This window comes from Astatotilapia calliptera, chromosome 16 (assembly GCF_964374335.1).
Source record: "Astatotilapia calliptera chromosome 16, fAstCal68.1, whole genome shotgun sequence".
Taxonomy (NCBI): domain Eukaryota; kingdom Metazoa; phylum Chordata; class Actinopteri; order Cichliformes; family Cichlidae; genus Astatotilapia; species Astatotilapia calliptera.
In genome coordinates this window covers 8912342-8932080 of record NC_137437.1, presented here as the reverse complement: position 1 = coordinate 8932080, position 19739 = coordinate 8912342, and the positions used below count along the sequence as shown (strand labels likewise).

General features: G+C 40.7%; 2 long non-coding RNA genes across 2 annotated transcripts; both read right to left on the bottom strand.

Moving 5' to 3' along the window:
* Positions 1–3113: 3113 nt before the first annotated feature.
* On the bottom strand, positions 3114–5565 carry LOC145421106 (uncharacterized). The gene is made up of 2 exons (XR_013902394.1): positions 5245–5565; positions 3114–3417 (listed from the first exon to the last, which is right to left on the bottom strand). It is a non-coding gene; the product is annotated as an uncharacterized LOC145421106 (long non-coding RNA).
* Positions 5566–6305: 740 nt separating this feature from the next.
* LOC145420972 (uncharacterized) lies at positions 6306–18114 on the bottom strand. The gene is made up of 7 exons (XR_013902218.1): positions 13549–18114; positions 11362–11394; positions 9749–9799; positions 9080–9173; positions 8927–8998; positions 8739–8804; positions 6306–6600 (listed from the first exon to the last, which is right to left on the bottom strand). It is a non-coding gene; the product is annotated as an uncharacterized LOC145420972 (long non-coding RNA).
* Between the last annotated feature and the right edge of the window lie 1625 nt (positions 18115–19739).

Genomic DNA, 19739 nt, shown 5'->3' with positions numbered 1-19739 from the left:
TAGGCCGGAAGTAAACGGCCGTGAAATTGGACGGTCTAGCCTTCTGATTAGCGTCACCGCTGTCTCGGTGGAGTTTAATAAACTCAGCCGTCTGCTCCTTGCTGTCTAAAATATAACAGGACACTGGAGTAAACTCTCGGCCATCTCACACTTCTGTTTAATCAGTTTTCTGTTTGACGTTTAGTCAGCTGTGTAAAAACCAAGGAGGAACCCACCCGGGGGATTAATAAAGTTTTATTTTATCTAATCTAATAACTTTAATCTCAGCCAAACCGATTTACTCACGAACAAACAAAACACTGAAAAAAGCCCAACAATAACATTTTTAGGTTGTCTAAGTGACTTATATATTACGTTTGTCACGGCTGGGCGGGTTACACACAGTAATTCGGCGTGCCCGTGTGGCGTGCTGGCTAGACCCAAGCGCGGCGAAGGCTAGCGGTGGGTTTGGAGCAGGCACGCAGTTATTCTAGTAACGATCAGTGCACGAAGCGTGGCTTCGGAACGGTCGTTACCGACAGAGAGCGAGCGGAGCCGGGAAGAGAAAAAGGATTGAAGGGTTAATCACTCACGGTTGCTGAATCAGGCGGAGACTGATGTCGGCAGAGTTTCGGAACTCCTGACACGAAGAGAATGATGTCTGAGCGGCGAACAGGTGGGTGGCGTCTCTCTTTTAACCCCGGCCCCGTGATCAGCTGATCACAGCTGATCACCGGCTGACAACGTTTAACCCGAGCAGCGAAAGTCCGCGGTGATCTGAAAATGATGTGCCGGGAGTTGGGCCATTCTCGGCCGCATCAGTAACCCTCGAGCTCCCGGCTAGCTATCGAGCTGGTGGGTAGCAGACGTCTCCGAAAACGTCGAAGCACTTTAGCAAAGATGCGATATCTTGATAAACCGAGCAGATATTTGATGTTTACACAGCTACGTTCTCGCCTGAAAATATGTTAAAAGTTTATTTTGTGACCCAGAAAGATTAATAAGAGTAATTTTAAAACTTAGTAGCGGCCGCCATTAGCCGGAAACTGGAGCTTGGCTGGGCCGCACTATGAATTCTGGGATATGGTGGGCCACGAAGGACACACCCGACCCATCCTTCAAATTCGGAAAAAGGAGCACGCATTTGTCGGCTGCATTCGGAGGGGTCTACGAATTTGGACAGCCTTCGGCGCGTCGCTGTGACGTAATCGGTCTACAAATGCGGCCTCAGGAGAATGCAGCCCATGAATTTGGACACAATATATTTTTGAATATCATGTTCGGTTACTAGACTGTAACTTTTTCACGGTGCCAAAAGCTAGCTTAAAAAGGGCTCTCAACATTAGCCCTAGTGTTGCATGTGTTCAAATAGATGAGATGGCGTTTTGGTAATAATTGTGTAGATGCCTAAATAGGCATTTATGGAGCTCATCTTCAGCTGCATCAAAGGAGCCGGGGGATGCAAAAGATCCTCTGCTTTGGAAAAAAGCTCTTCGGACACACACTGGGCAGAGGACTTGAAAAATTGTGTGGAGGCACTAATATAAATGCTATAGGGGGGAGCTGTCCCTCTTAGCTCGTGCCCTTTTATTATATAGGAAAAGCCTTACTGCACTTTTGATACAAAAGCCTCATACAACGTCACCTTAACAACAATCTTCCCATCAGAGAGGGCTGCCACCTTGTTACGCTTTGTAGTGACAGCTTTTGCCACTCCCTCATTTATGTCCCATTTAGTCACCCTTGCCTGTTCACTAACTTTAAGCACACAGACATGTAACGCTGGTGGCCGGAAATAAGGGGTCTCCGGACGAGTATTGATGAGTTGCATCAAGGCCATTCTGAAAGAAAAAAACAATATATTTACACACAAATTTATACATATCTGCTAGATACACTTCTGATATTACAATAAAACATTTTGCATTCATGCAGTCTCTGTATTTTCCCCAGACAAACCTCTTCACCTCTTACACCAGGTGTGGGCTACTGCTAGGGATGGGTATCGAAAACCGGTTCTTGTTGAGAACCGGTTCCCACTGTTTCAATTCCTTGAAATCGTTTGCCATTTTTGCAAATGATTCCCTTATCGATTCCAGTCGCCCCGAATGACGTCACCACGTTGCGGAGCGTCATTTACCTGGCAGGAAACATGGCGCCTAAGCGGCTCAAACGCTCAAAAGTTTGATTATACTTTATGAGAACCGATGACAACAGGGCAACTTGCAAAGTAGATATTTCATTTAAGGGAGGAAACACTACGAATATGCAAAAGCATTTGCTCACAAAACACGCGATGACACGCGTTTTTAATTCCGCTCCGGACTCGTGACTCTCAACCCAGCAGCAGCGCTAACGTTTGCACGTCCTCTCCCGTTAATACGGCAGGTAAATAATCAACTAACAGTGCATATTATGTTAGCGCAATCTGCCTTATTACAAGACCTGCCATTACTGTACATGTAGGTGACCATGATGAGAGAGACAGACAGAGTCTGGCTGGCGCTCGCTGGCAGTTCTCGCTGCAGTCTACCGGTAGCGTCTCCTTTCAGGCCAGGATAGACTAATGTCACCGAGCAGTGTCTAAGTTTGTGGTCAAAGGCTTGCACCCATTTGCCACAGCAGATGCCCCCGATTTTTGGTAAGTGAATGTGTTTAATTGTAGGCAGGGACATTACTGGATATTCTTGTGTAATTGCCACAGAACAATTTATGTTATACTTTGTTATTGCTACAGAAGAATGTTGCAGCTTTAAGGCAGGGATGACTCCTGGAGTTGCTTTCTCACTGCATATGCTTTATTTCACAATCAGATCAATTCGATAACAAAAACATACAGCAGCTCCTCTCCTACTCCTAGCCCTTCGCTGCGGTGGAAAAAAGAACGACTTCAATCCCCTTCAAGGAACATACGTACAAAATAGTTTTCCTGATACACCAATGGGGTGTTCAATGCCATCTTGTAAATATGAGTACTCTGGCAGAGTAACAGTTCAAATGAAAAATACACCAGAACAAACAAGCAAACAAAAAAAGAAGTGTGGGGTACCTTTGAACCAATGAACAAAGTATAGCAATTTATACTTTTTAACATAACCCGACCCCGTCAATATGTGATATGTCTCACAAGAATATTTATTTTATTATTTTACATTTACAATTTTTTTTTCCTGGGGACCCTGTGACACCCCATTGAAGAGCCGTAGGCTGGATCTCTCAAGATCTCACTGTTGGGTTTGTAAGGCCATGTTACTCCTAAATTTCTATCTTGTTCAAAGAGAAGATATAAAACAAAGCTCTGAGCTAATCGACCTTAGTGTTCTCCTTTTTTAAAAAAAAAAAAAAGAATCGATAAGAGAATCGATAAAGAATCGAATCGTTAAACAGAATCGAAAATGGAATCGGAATCGTTAAAATCTTATCAATACCCATCCCTAGCTACTGCAGGCCTCTAAGGCCAGTGTCCTGCAGCTTTCAGATATGACCCTGGGCCAACACACCTGAATCAAATGATTAGTTTATTACCAGGCTTCTGGAGAACTTCATGACATGTTGATAATGCAATTGTACTCAGCTGTGATGGATGAAGGACGCATCTAAAACACCAGCCCATAAGGCCTGGAATGCCCATCCCTGCCTTACACCCCAAATGTGTTTCTGAAGTTCCTGAAGTTCAAAAACTACAGCCCACAAATCATTACAGTACTTCTGTCAAATTACCATCATCATAAAATATTCTCAAAATAAACTTCACACTTATCACCGTTCTTTAAATACATACAAATAGTAAGTGAAAATACTGGAAAAGTAAAATCACAAGCTGAAAAAATTGCTGAACATGCTGAGGGTCCCTCAAATATACTTGTTAAATAAAAAAAAATCGGCAAAAAAATATAAGCCACACAATCACAAATATGGACACATAAGGAAACACACACACACACACACACACACACACACACACACACACACACACACACACACACACACACACACACACACGATCCAATTCAGTCAACCAGTCTAAATATATTGAATTTAAATCTTACAATAAGATCATCCCATAAAAAGGCTCTCTCTCTCTCTCTGTCACAGACACACACACACACACACACGAACACAAGATCCAATTCAGTCAACCAGTCTAAATACAGTGGGGCAAAAAAGTATTTAGTCAGCCACCGATTGTGCAAGTTCCCCCACTTAAAATGATGACAGAGGTCAGTAATTTGCACCAGAGGTACACTTCAACTGTGAGAGACAGAATGTGAAAAAAGAATCCATGAATTCACATGGTAGGATTTGTAAAGAATTTATTCCTAAATCAGGGTGGAAAATAAGTATTTGGTCACCTCAAACAAGGAAAATCTCTGGCTCTCACAGACCTGTAACGTCTTCTGTAAGAAGCTTTTCTGTCCCCCACTCGTTACCTGTATGAATGGCACCTGTTTGAACTCATCATCTGTATAAAAGACACCTGTCCACAGCCTCAAACAGTCAGACTCCAAACTCCGCCATGGCCAAGACCAAAGAGCTTTCGAAGGACACCAGGAAAAGTATTGTAGACCTGCACCAGACTGGGAAGAGTGAATCTACAATAGGCAAGCAGCTTGGTGTGAAAAAACCAACTGTGGGAGCAATCATCAGAAAATGGAAGACATACAAGACCACTGATAATCTCCCTCGATCTGGGGCTCCACGCAAGATCTCATCCCGTGGGGTCAAAATGATCATGAGAACGGTGAGCAAAGATCCCAGAACCACACGGGGGGACCTGGTGAATGACCTGCAGAGAGCTGGGACCAAAGTAACAAAGGTCACCATCAGTAACACACTACAACGGCAGGGAATCAAATCCCGCAGTGCCAGACGTGTTCCGCTGCTGAAGCCAGTGCATGTCCAGGCCCGTCTGAAGTTTGCCAGAGAGCACATGGATGATACAGCAGAGGATTGGGAGAATGTCATGTGGTCAGATGAAACCAAAGTAGAACTTTTTGGTATAAACTCAACTCGTCGTGTTTGGAGGAAGAAGAATACTGAGTTGCATCCCAAGAACACCATACCTACTGTGAAGCATGGGGGTGGAAACATCATGCTATGGGGCTGTTTTTCTGCCAAGGGGACAGGACGACTGATCCGTGTTAAGGACAGAATGCATGGGGCCATGTATCGTGAGATTTTGAGCCAAAACCTCCTTCCATCAGTGAGAACTTTGAAGATGAAACGAGGCTGGGTCTTCCAACATGACAATGATCCAAAACACACCGCCCGGGCAACAAAGGAGTGGCTCCATAAGAAGCATTTGAAAGTCCTGGAGTGGCCTAGCCAGTCTCCAGACCTCAACCCCATAGAAAATCTGTGGCGGGAGTTGAAAGTCCGTGTTGCTCGGCGACAGCCCCAAAACATCACTGCTCTCGAGAAGATCTGCATGGAGGAATGGGCCAAAATACCAGCTACTGTGTGTGCAAACCTGGTAAAGACCTATAGTAAACGTTTGACCTCTGTTATTGCCAACAAAAGGTTATGTTACAAAGTATTGAGTTGTATTTTTGTTATTGACCAAATACTTATTTTCCACCCTGATTTACGAATAAATTCTTTACAAATCCTACCATGTGGATTCATGGATTTTTTTTTCACATTCTGTCTCTCACAGTTGAAGTGTACCTCTGGTGCAAATTACTGACCTCTGTCATCATTTTAGGTGGGGGAACTTGCACAATCGGTGGCTGACTAAATACTTTTTTGCCCCACTGTATATTGAATTTAAATCTTACAATAAGATCATCCCATAAAAAGGCTCGCTCTCTCTCTCTGTCTGTCTCACACACACACACACACACACACACACACACATTCCTGTCTTGCATAACGACTGAGGACCGGGTAAGTGTACTATCAAAGTGAGGACCACCATTTCTGCTACACTTGCAGACAAACCTTTGCCATTTTTGAACACTGGGTGGCTCTCTAACACCAAAAATCACCTCAAAATCTTAAAACACTCAAGTAAAAAAAAAACTCATTCTACTATCAGAATGAGGACCTTGTCATTGAGTGCTATTCAGGTGATTTTCCACCAGGGGGTGCTTTTGTGTTCGTTTCTGTCTATATGTTTTTTTCTGTTTGCATTTACTCCTTGACATTTTCTATTTTAGTGCAACCAAATAATGTTAAAGTTAAACAGTCTCAACTTTATACATAAATAGAATAACTAAAAAGTTCTGATAATCTATCAAGACAACCCTACATAACAAAAGGTAGTATTACATTTCAAATACCGCTGTAGATTTTATTAATAATTACCAAGGAAATTCCCACAATGCTGCAACAAGAGCAAATTCAGTTTATTTCACAATGTAACATCCTTCCAGAGGAATAATAATTGCTATTATAACAATGAAGACAACTATTAAGTCTAATGACTTACAACTAAAATAGTGATCAATAACTTTGATCAGTTTGTTTTGACTTCTGCCAAAAAGAAAAATCAGTAAAGCTTAGGATGGCTACAACTGTACCAGTATGACCTTCCTGCTTCCTACATAATTCCCAGCCGTCTTTGCACTGCCGTCTTCTCTGCTTCACTCCATGGCCTCTTGACCTTCGCACGGGGGATCTCTACAAATAACACAAAAGACAACATGGACTGTTAACTTTACAACATGTATGTAACCGTAGTTTTTTTGTTTTTGTTTTGATTTTGAAATGGGGTTCTGCTTGTGTATATTTACAGAAAATGCCAAACCAAACTGTAGGTTCAACAATTTACTACATTTTGTACCCAAGATATGTAGTAAGCACTTTTAAATTAAGTATTTTGAGTTCACAGAAACATGAGATCAGTTATTGAGTAATATACCTACGGAGTGAAACAGCAGCCAATTTACTTTTATACATTTTGTTTTCAAAGGTACATGTTGCATCTAGCCTTTTAAAATAAGATGCTAACTAGTTATTAGTCCTGTTAAAATCATTCATCATAACAATATTCTTGTAAAAAAACAAAAAAACTGTCAGACTTTAATAATTTGCTATTGTTTTAAATAAGGCAAATATTTCTGATGTACTAGTAATAAAAAAAACCTGTGCTGTTGGTAGTAGTTCTAATCTAGTTAACTGACATCACATTTTTTTTTTTATTATGAAATACAATTGCTAATATCCTTGACAATGTAACAAATTACCTAGATCATGATTCAGAACCAAACATAACTGATTGACATGATCTTTTCATTTTATCTGAATTTATGCGTTTTATTTGACAAACTGTCACAGTTTTGCGACTGGCGCACAGATACAATACCAAAGAGCAGAATTAAGTTTTGTCTATCATTAGTCATAAGGCCTGTACTACAAAGCACATTCAACACATCAAGGCTATCTTTCCATAATCTGGATTCACTTAACCTGAAAGTGGCGATCTGGATAAGTGGTCACAAAAAGCTTAACCTGCATGGTCGCATGAAAGGGGTGGCATTGTGAGCATCTGTTCACTAATGATTATTGAAAAGCGTACTGGAAACAGAAGCTGATTTTTCAAAAGATAAAAGTATAGTATTAGGCAAATATGAAGATATTAAAACAGACTGCAGCATAACTAAGGGAGGATTCAGGGTCACCTGGTCCAGCCTGAAATATATGCTTTAGCAAAAAGGAAAGTTTGAAGCCTAATGTAGTCTACTCGATGAGCTTTGTTGCTTGTACTTGCCGTTTCTTGCTGTCTTTTCACAAACCTCTCACTGAAACTGATGGTCCATACTGTCAATCTAGTTCACTTTACAAATTTTGATTTTAAAACACAACATCTGTGTGTGTAATTGGTGGAAACTAAAATACGCATTGTAAAAAAAAATAACATTGAGATAAAGTAGTTGTCTTTAATTGGTAAATCATAGGACCTTAAACAGGTATTTTCTATGATAATATAACAAGACATTTTCAGCCTGCATTTTTTTTTTTAATTCCAGACTTGTGAAATGACCTGCAGAACCCTGCCATGTGTTTTGTAGTGCTGTTCTTGCAAAGTGTGAACTCACGCAACACAGCAGGTTAAACTAGTCACTCACCAGAATAGGTAGCCTAACAAATCATAAATGTAACAATAAAAGTGAAGCAATCATTCTTTCAGCTGAACTCTTTAGGGGTCATCACAGCGGATCATCTCCTCAACCTCCTCCTATACCAGCATCCTCCTCTGTCACACCAACCTTCTGCCTGTCCTCCTTCACATCCATGAACCTCCTCTGAGGTCTTCCTCTTCTCGTCCTGCCTGGCAGCTCCATCATCAACATCCCTTGGCAGCCTCCTCTGCACATGTCCAAACCATCTCAGCCTTGTCTCTCTTTGTCTCCAAACCTCTGACCTGAGCTGTCCCTATGATGTAGTCATTTCTAATCCTGTCCATCCTGGTCATTCCCAATGAAAATCGTCATAGCTTTCCTCACTACCATTTTGTAAACCTTTCTTTTCCCTCTTGCTGCTTTCCTTTTATAACACATCACCCCTGACACCCATCTCCACCCCCTCTGAATTCTCCTCTTCAACTTACTGTAAAGCAATACTTAAACATTTTCAATAATTTTTCTAATTACCAACAAAATAATTCTGGATCAATATTATCAAGAATTTTGTGTTTGTGTAGGCATATATTCTGCCACAGAGGACAAAACTATAAGGAAATAAAGTCATGTCTACAACCTGATTCATATACTGCAAACAGAAAATTTTAAATACATTTAAAGCTTAAAACATCTCACCCTTTGCTTTGGCCACTTTGGTTTTTCCCCTTTTCCTCAAAGCCAGTCTTGCTTCCTTGCTCTCTTCTAAAACAGAAACACACAAACAATGGTAGCTGTTATTGTACAAAGCAGATTGTACTGGAATAGAATTTGAGTAGAATACATACAACAGTGTCACTACATTTCAGACAAAAGCTTAAACTCACCATCTACATCTGAACTCTCTTCACTGGTGGGCTCCGGTCTCTTTTGAGAGGAGAAATGCTCAGAACTTCCACCTGAAAAACAGAAACATTCATGTGCCACATCTTCCTAATTCACTGTGTTTTTGTACTGAATGACTCTGTAAAAAACCTGACCTTCATCCATCTCACTGCCTCCTCCTTTTTCATTTCTCTGGGGGACACGGAGTAGCTGCTATGTCAAATATTAGCCATCTGGAGTCACAAAAAACTTCAAACACAAACAGTATTGTTGACAAATATGACAAAAAACAAAGATGCAACAACAACGTGCAAAGGAGCAATCTTAACTTCTCCAAGTGTCACTATGTCATCCTAGAAATGAAATTACTCTTCTTTTAGTTAAGATAATTAAAACAATGCAGCACAACCATTCAAAGGTGCCATTTGTGTAAACATGCACTGGACAAATGTAACAGTTTTTAATTTAGAATCTGGGTCGTGGTGATAAAACCACAAATCTCTGAGATGTCCTTTTTTCATGTGTTGTGAGTCTAGTTCTTGCTGTAATAAAAGAGCTCACTATAGAGTGAGTGTACATGATCAAGTGTTATCTGTTGTATAGACTACTGAGCACTGAACTAGGCCAACAGTGTGTTTCTTTGGCTGTAACATGCCACCCAGTTCATTTTACCATTAGGAACCCAAGCTAACAGGTTAACGTCACTCTCTAATATTAGTCAATGTCACATACATAACTTGCAGTTGCATAGCAGTTTATCAAAAATGCAGCTTATTCATGAGGCAGTATACCAACAGCTGTACTAGTGAGCAGGTAACACTTACCACCACTATCAGAACAGCCATTATCACTGCATGCGAGCGCCACGTTATCGTCTGCAATGTAAGAAATAAATATTGAAAGGATACAATTATATTTGGACATTTTTTATGAAGAGAGAAGTCTATAACATGACATTACTGTAAAATGTATAACCTAAGCTAATTTCTATTGTCATGAGCTTTAACCTCCTATGACCTGAACTCTTTCATGCCATTTTTAATTTCTCTTTGCTATTTGGGCTGATTGGGACCTGATGTAAAAACAAAGAATTATCTGAATTTTTTTTACTTCTCTTGTTTCTGAGAGGAGTGAGATCCACATACGAGGGCATTTGTTTTAAATTTCGATAGAACAGTGGCAGTATAATGTCCTTGTAGAGCAAAATTTAGTATTTTGGTCGAGACAACCCAAAATGTGATGTCCACATATGTGGACACCAGGTCCAAGGAGGTTAAAGTACACAACACTAACAATGCACCATAAAACAACAAGCAGGAGATCATGAATAGAAGACTAATCTTATTTTAAAACCAGTGCCCATTTAAATTTAAGATTATGCCAGTCAGGATTCAGTTTGAGGTCCTCTAGCAAGGAATTCTACATGTTCTCTCCTGAACAGGAAAAGCTGTTTCTCCAAACAGGGATTTAAGTGACATCAGCTTCCAGCTGGAAGCTAACAAAGCCAAAAACTAAATACGACCATAAGATCACTGAGCATGTGGGAAACCTGGTTAATAAGCATTTTTTTTAATTTGTTTCAGAAAAATACATTTATTAAAATCATCAACCAAAAATTTCTTTAAAACATACCACTGCTGTGATGCTGACTTTGTCCTATTGCTTGATTATATACCATGAGACGGTGTTTGTAAACACGTTATACATGAAATTAAATGTAAAATAAATTCTCAGTGGATCAAACTATCTGTTGCATAAATAAATTGAATATATCCAAATAAATTTGTCATTTGAAAATCTGCTCATCATTTCAACCTGCTTAATAACAAAAATTTTCACATGTGAAAAGATATGTTTTTAAAGTTATAAGACTTCACTGAGCTCGTGTATTCCTGGCTGTAAGTAAAATAAGATGTTGTGGTATGACCGTGGTATCAGACTGCAGAGGACTGCACAGGTCTGCAATGAGGACACAGGCTGCAAACAAAAGTTACGTTCAACAACTTTTTGTCTTTGTCTCCTGTTTCTGTTGTCTGTTTGGGATTGTTTCTCATATCTGGCTTACATCATTTATATTATAAAATGCTGAGTTTCAACCATGTGTTGTCCTTGTGCCATTTTCAGGTAAAGAGGCTTCAAATGATTTTCTGATCAATGCCTATTTTATTTACATTTTATGCAGAACGTGGGGCCGATGTGATGCACATGAGTATTGTTCTAGCAGCAGTTGTTCATATTATAAGCAACAAAGAATCACATTTAGAAAACAATCACGTCTGATCTAAGAATCACCTATTCCCACCTTAACTGATAATGATTCTTAATGCATATTATAGTTTGTAGTATCTGTTGTTTGGTCTGTTGTTTGACACTCCTACGTACGATTCAGTAACGATTAAAGACTACATGTTCAAATATTCGATAAGAAGGCACATACCTGTATTTGGCTTGCTGCCGTGGCTTCCTTCACCTAATACCAAAGACAAAAGTCAAAGTTACTTCTCAGTTACAGTTAAATAATCCAGTTACAGTCAATAATGACTTGGAGGTGATACAGTAAAAGTGCACCAACAGTTTTGATGCAGCCCATTACCCATTCATTTACAGTAGCTCACCTCAATAAATATACAGGTGTCTTAGCAGTGAGCGCTCATGCAGGTGAACCTGCTGTAAAAATTGTGACCTACAACTCTATCAAATTTAAAGTAAAACAAAAAAAAAAAAACATGGAGCATCACAACGTTTCACCCGTTTTAGATATAGTAGTATTAGGCATTTAAAAAAACAGAGTGTCATATAGGAAAGCTTATATGCCTTCTGATGGCTACACTGTTAGAGTGACATCATTTCCTTTTTTAACATACTTTTATTAATTACTCTCTGTACATAAAGCAATATTAGGACAGCATGTTATTGTTTCCTCCAAGGTGAGTCTTATTATAACACTAAAACATAGCAGCCAAAGAGACAACACATAAACACACTTTCAATTGTTGGAAGGCACAATTATAACACACTATACAAAAGGCTTATATTTTGTATAAGCATGTACATTATTTGCTTTGAATAGCCAAATTAATACTACATGACAGCCTTGATGTTCCACAGAAAAACACTATCTGAAGCCCACTTCAGCAACAGAACACCAGGCCTTCTGTCCAGTTATGTTTGACGGTGAAAAACAAATGAGAGGAATAAGACAAACGAGGCTAAACGGAGCACGCTGCTCAGCTGGGTCATGCTGATGTGCGGCTACGTCAGTAAATATACTGGACGGACAGACGCTGCTCAGTCACTGAAACATCGACACCAACATAAAACTCCATGTTGGCGTAAACACGTGGGAACGTTTATATTTGATGGATAAAGGAGGACAATGATTTCAAGCATTTTGGATTGTAAACACTTTAAGACAACAAAAGTTAAAGCATTGCTACGCGCATGCGTCACACTTCAGTCGTTTCCTTTACATATTTTGAAATGCTAACTTGATAGATGTTATAGCTGGGCAACTGAGGTTGGGTTTTAACAAAAGATTAAAGCGCTCGGAATAAAAGTGCCTTTCGACTAAATCTAGGCTAAAATTGTGACTTAAAAAGAAGGGGACAAAACCCAGTCAAGCTATAAAATGCCTTAAAGAGATACCCTAAATAAAACGGTACAAACCACAGTTTGGCCGCTTGTTATCTTTAATAAAGTTTGTGAAGAATTAAAAAGCATTCCACTAAGCTGTGTTGTGGCGAATCCACTTAGCCAAAAAAATGGATCGGACATCAATTGGAGAAACGATAGTCTTTATATAAGGCTTCAAAAGGGGGAATGTACAACAAATAAACTGCTCGACATCAGAGCAACATATAATGGCTTCCCAAAACTTTCTTTGCTAGCTAAAAACCCAGAGTAACTTTTGTCTACCACAAAGGATTCTGGGAAACGCAGTTTTCTAATGAAAATACCTGTTAAATAAATTAAATCTATAATTAACAGCTCTCACTAAACATGTGACTAACACTTAAATCACTTACAAAATAATCCAAATGCTGTCATCAAACAAACTGCACTAAAGTTACAACAAGCTGTCTTGTTAAAAGGCTGGAACTCACACAGGTCTGCAACCAAAACACTGCATAGGATTTTTCATTTTAGACTTTTACTCACTGAAACCGTGAAAAATCTCTAACTTCATGTTTTCTTGCAAAAATCATGTTTTTACTGTAATTAAGCGTACATTTTTCCCCTTTAAACTGAAAACCAGATCCGATAATTATTTCTTACGTTAATTTTATATTTCTAAGAGCGAGACTGAAGAGAAATACAGATAGAAATTGCCAGAAATTGAGGGGGAGGGGACGGTAGGTTTGGCATAAAATTTAGTGTTAAATATATCACGAAGGAATCGGTTTTTGTTCCTATGTTCAATTATAAGAAAAATTATGCATAGTTAATTGTAATAAAATATAGATTGAGACGAACTTTATGCATTGTTCAATTAAAAAAAAGTATATTTACTGCCGTGTCATTAAGTTAAAAAAAAATTAAACTTAATGTAAGATACCTTTTTCTTTCGTTTCTTAGAAAGACAACATTTGCACAGTTTTCATATAGCAAAAATGTGAAATCTTACCTGCAGAAAGCGTGATTTGCAGTCTTCAGAGCTCCACTTAAACGGCTACTCCGACTGTGGACTGAATGACGTCACATGCCCTGCAAAAGTTTGAGAGCTGCAGTGCAGGTGCGCGGGGGGAGGGTCACTGATGGAGGAGCAGAGAGAGCCAAAGTTTTCTCCTCAGCTCTGACTCTCAAACCTGATTTACAGGCTACAATATGTGAAATAAAGGAATCCTGACATTTATTTTAACTACAGTTTAGTACACATTATGAAATCACAAAATAAAATTTATCTAAAGTAAGATTTAGTTTTACAGTCTAATTAAACTTTATATATATCAGTAGTGGAAAGAGCCATTACCATATTATTTATTTATTTTACACACACACTAAACAGCTATATTAGGTACACTTTGCTAGTCCTGGTTTGGACTCTCTTTTGCCTTCAGACCTGCCAAAGTGCTGGAAACATTTACCTGCCCCTCCCCCACTGCAGCAGCTATGGGGGAGGTGCAGGGCATCAGTTAAGTTGGGAGCAGAGTGAGCTACAATTCTCTGCTCAGCTCTCACTCAGGCTCAGGCTTAGTGTACTGGCCAGAACACATGAAACAAAGGAACCCTGACATGTTTTACTACAATTTAGTACACATTATAAAAGCACATACCAAGATTTATCTAAAGTAAGATTTAACTTTACAGCCTAATTTTACTTTATATACATCAGTAGTGGAAAAGTACTTAGTATTTATCTAAAAGTATTATTACCATAGGGAAAAGAAATACATATATATACACACAGTGGACTCATTGCGAGCCCTTCAGGAGGCGAAATGATGCAATTTAATGCAAAATACGTATTTCATCTGCTATGATGGGAAAGCCAGATATTTCATAGATGAAACTTTGAAATATCTGGCTTTTGATGATGATCAAACATTATTTTTTCTGCATATAGGGGAGAAGCATGTTAGGAGTCGAAGAGAAGGACAGGCAGGAGCGTGGAAGTACTATGACTGGCAAAGGGAGAGAGCTGGCTGATATGACTGGAGAGAAGGAAGGTAGATTTACTGTGTGTGCAGGAGACCAGGTTGAAGGTTGGATGTCAGTTAGAAGAGAAAGAGGAATTCTGCAGTTAGTTTGATAAAGTGGTAGAGAGTGTTGATTGGAGCAGACTTCAGTAGCCATGTAGGTGAAGGAAAGAGAGATAATGAGGTGTTAGATAGGTATAGTGTTAAGCAGAGAAATGCACAAGGTCAAAATTAGGAAGATGGAAATGGCTGGGGTGAACTCATACTTCAAGAAGAAGGAGGAACAGAAGGTGACGTAGAAGAGTGGAAGAAAGTGTACACAGGTGGCTTACATCCTAAACAGAAGGGTCAGTCTGAAAGAGATAGGAGACTGCAAGGTGGTGTCAGGAGAGAATGTAGCCATGCAGCATTGGACACTAGTCTATAGGATGACTTTGGACGTCAAGAAGAGGAAGAGAATGAAGGCAGAGACAAGAACTAAATGGTGGAAGCTGAAGAAGGAAGAATGTTGTGCAGTTGTTAGTTCAGGGAGGAGTAGACATTCTCTGGGTGGAAGGGAAGTGTTACCAGATGACTGGAAAAATACAACTGAAATGGTGAGAGAAAGGCAAAGAAGGTGTTTGGTGTATCTTTTGGAGAGAGAAAAGAGGACAAGGAGACTTGGTGGTGGATTGGACACTTTCCTGTAGTTCCTCAAAGGAATAGCTAAGAGAAAGTGCGATAGTCAGGGGAGATGGATAAAAGTAGACAGGAATACTGGGAGGCCAGGCCAACTGCAAAGATAGAGGTGGCAAAGGAAAAAGCTTATACTGAGTTGTACGTGAGGCTGGGTACTAAGGAAGGAGAACAGTACTTGCATGAATTAGCTATACAGAGATTGAGCTGAAAAGGATGTGCAGCAGGTTAGAGTGATTAAGGATAAAGATGGTGAAGAGAGTGTGTTGAGAAGATGGAAGATAGAAGTATTCTCTCACTGTCTTCATTAATGAAGACATTAATAAAGACAGAAACTGAGGACAGATGGAGGAAAGTTAGTGAATCAGGAAGCGCAGGGGATAAGTAAGGAGGAAGTGAAGGCAGCTATGAAGAGAGGAAAGGCAGTTGGTCCACATGACATATCTGTGGTGGTATAGAGATGTTGAGGAGAGAGGACTTTTTTTTTTTTTTTGCCTGTCCCGTTTGGCTCTTTTGCCATCAGAATTATTGTCTAAAGGCAAAGAAAGATGCCCAACGGATTTACTTTACCAAATTGACCATCCCAGCCTTGCCGTAATGGTCCATTTGATTCACCTTTTATTGTTTATTTTATTTTCACTTGTTGAATACGGGACAGACTTGACTGGGGGAAAGAAGGGGAGAAAGAAAGAGAAAGAGCTGAGAAGAGGGATAGGGGAGAAGGGCAAAAAAACAAAAACCAACAGAATGGGCAGAAAAAGAAAAAAAAATGCATCTATCGATCACCTGGATCACCTGTTGAGAAAGAAAAAAGAAAGCAAGCAGAAGAGAACAAGAGTAATAGAATAAACAACATCACAATGATATATGGGAATATGACAGTAAATACGAAATATTAAACATTATTGTGCAGCACATAGGATCAACAGAACACAGTGTGCTTTGAGGTAGGAGCCAAAAAGGGTGTAGTTTGTGGGTGTGATCACCCGTGTGTACACCTGTGAGCATGGACGCGCTTCCATCCATCCATCTTCATCCGCTTTATCCGGAGCCGGGTCGCGGGGGCAGCAGCCTAAGCAAAGAGGCCCAGACCTCCCTCTCCCCAGCCACCTCCTCCAGCTTATCCGGGGGAACACCAAGGCGTTCCCAGGCCAGCCGAGAGATATAATCTCTCCAGCGTGTCCTGGGTCTGCCCCGGGGCCTCCTCCCGGTGGGACATGCCTGGAACACCTCACCCAGGAGGCGCCCAGGGGGCATCCTTGTCAGATGCCCGAACCACCTCAGCTGGCTCCTTTCGATGTGGAGCAGCAGCTGCTCTACTCTGAGCCCCTCCCGGATGGCCGAACTTCTCACCCTATCTCTAAGGGAGAGGCCAGCCACCATTCGGAGGAAGCTCATTTCTGCCGCTTGTATCCGCGATCTCGTTCTTTCGGTCACTACCCACAGCTCGTGGCCATAGGTGAGGGTAGGGACGTAGATCGACCGGTAAATGGACGCGCTTGTTTTTTTAAAAGGTTCCTTCATGTAATGATCTGCTAGAGGGTGTGGGGGGGCCACAGCCCCGTCCTCCAGGGCATGAAGCAGGTATGGAGGAGATCAAAACTCCAGACATCCAGAGGCCCCCAGAACACAAGAGACCAAGGAAGACCAACAGAGGGGCAGCCGCGCCACTGTCCCAGTAAGAGCTGAGGAGAGTCCCAGATGAGGACTCACTCAGCAGCCGCGGAGCAGAAGCCAGGGGGAGTTGCAGTGACGCGCCCGTGAGCTCCGCCGGCAGCCAGCTGTGCCTGAGTGACCGAGCCCCAGGCTGAGAGGCCGGGGGCACCCCACCTCCGAAGTGGCCCGAGCGAGCCCCAGGATCCAGGCCCCGATAAGCGGCCGCCAAGGAGTGAGCCGGTGTGTACCTGGACGCCCATCCCCTCATCCTCTCATATGCACTTCACACTCAACCAACGTGGAGACAGACATAAAGAGACGCTGTACACACGATCACACTCCCCAAGCGTACTCAACGAACCGGGTCTAGGTACCCTTGCCCCTGGAGGGGGGAACTGCACCCAGACCCAGGTGGTGTTACCCTTTTCCCTGCGGTGGGGAGAGGCAGACCGCCCCGACTCCGCAGCAGCAGGGAGGCCCCACACTCCAGATGGCCAACTCCTCCTCCTAGCCCCCCCGCTCCAGCAGGCCGCAGATAACGGGGGTGAGAGAAGACTCCAAACCTCCTTCCACCCGCTTATTGTAGTGTTGATGAATGTGTGTTCTAAGGTGCATTTAAAACCCAGGAGGGCATGGAGCTACCTGCCAGAGAGCAGCAGGTAAGCGCATAGTCCCTCCTGCTAGCCCTCAATGTCTACGTGTATTTAAAATTGAGAGGTGGGCAACCACGCGAGGGGTGAGGTGTACACCCTGATGGTAATTTGGATTCCGTTTATCGTGCCCACTCCCAGAGAGGACTTTTTAACCAGATTGTTTAACACAAGTTTGGAGAGTGAGGAATGAATAAGTGTACTGATACCAGTTTTCAAGACCAAGGGTGATATGCAGAGCTGTAGTAACTACAGAGCGATAAAGCTGAGACACACCAAGAAAGAGTTGTTGAAGCTAGGTTAAGAAGAGAGGTGATGATCCATGAGCAGCAGCATGGCTTCTCACTGAAAAAGAGCAGTGCAGATGTGATGTTTGCTTTGAGTGTGTTGATGCAGAAGTATAGTGAAGGTCAGAAAGAGTTGCACTGTGTCTTTGTGGATCTGGCAAAAGAATATGATGGGATGCTAAGAGAGGAACTGTGGTACTGCATGAGGTAAGTCTGGATGTGAGGGTGGTGCAGGATGTGTTCAAGGTGAGGGTGGGATTACATCAGGGATCTGGAGTCAGGAGGAGGGACAGGAAACAGAAAGTATACAAGAAGGACAGCTCATGCTGAATGGTATGGAGAGAAAGTTAGAGACAAGGCTGAGATGATTCAGACATATGCAGAAGAGGGATAGAGGAAATACTGGACAAAGGAGGGAGAAAACAGCATGACCTCAGAGATGACCTCAGAGGTCAACACCAGAGCCTCTGGTGTTGTGACCCCTAAAGAGAGCATTTCTCTCTCATATATATATATATATATATATATATATATATATATATATATATATATATATATATATATATATATATATATATATATATATATATATATATATATATGTGTGTGTGTGTGTGTAAATGAATGATGGATCAGGTGATCACATAACATGTAATGTGATCACCTGATCCACCATAGAGATCATAGAGGTCCTCTTTTGGATTGAGATCTGGTGACTGTAGAGGCCATTTGAGTACAGTGAACTGAACTGTTATGTTTAAGAGTGCAATTTGACATCATTTGAGCTTCTTGACACTGGTTATTATCCTCCTGGAAGCAGCCATAATGAGATGGGCACTTCTGATGGATGGGACATATTTAATTTTTATAAAGTATTACAGAACACATGAGTCAATATTATATTGCATTACAGATTATATATTAATGGTAGATTTTCACTAATAGAAGCTTACAGTAGAGGAACCAGGTTTTAATATAAAAGGGAACACAGCAATATATGTATCCTTTGTACGGAAGCCCATGCTTTAATATAATCTATCAAAATTCACCAGTATGATTTATAATAGTTTGAAAAATACTTGAAACAAAACTACAGTTTCTTGCACATTGTCTATATTTATGTTATGTAGACACAATTTGTAGCTCACTACTAAAGCAGGGTCAAGGTGGTTTTTCAGATTCAGTCTCCTATTTGTGGAGATATTTTGGTAAAATATGCTGGTAACACTAAATCGAAAGCAGCCCCTCAAGACGTTAAATGATTTTTTTTTTAACTGAATGGTCTAAAAAAGTTACTTATATGCCATTTCTATAGCAGAGATAAAAGTATGGTTTAAAAAGAGACGCCTAAAATGAGAACCAGAAGGCAGAAATGATGAGCTGCATTAATAATTTCTAAACCTGTCTCACATTAACTGATCAAACCCATGTTAACTAGCACACTGTTTAGTTTAAATTGAAAATCCAGTATTAATTTTTCAGGAACTGAAGCACTGTCTCATAGCCCAGTTTAGGCCAGTCCATATTCAATATTTCTATTTCAGCATTTAATTTCAAAAACTGTATTGGTGTGCTTTCCAATTTGGGTAGACCAAGACCAGATATTAAAAGTAAGACATAATAATATGTTTAACTTACCTTGTAGGGTCTTTACCCTAAAGTATAAAGTGCCCTCAGGTGACCTTTGTTGTGCTTTGGTGCTATATAAATAAAATTGAATTGAACTTCAAGGCGATAGAGCACTATTTATTTCTCCTTCATTAGATAAACTGTCATTATCTTCATTTGTAGTGAATGGGCAAAGACAGTAGTTGGCAGTAGAGTGCAAAAAAGTTCTTGGGTGCAGTGACTGTCCAAAAGCAGTAGGGGCAGTAGAGAGCAAAAAGTACTTGGGTGCAGTGACTATCCACA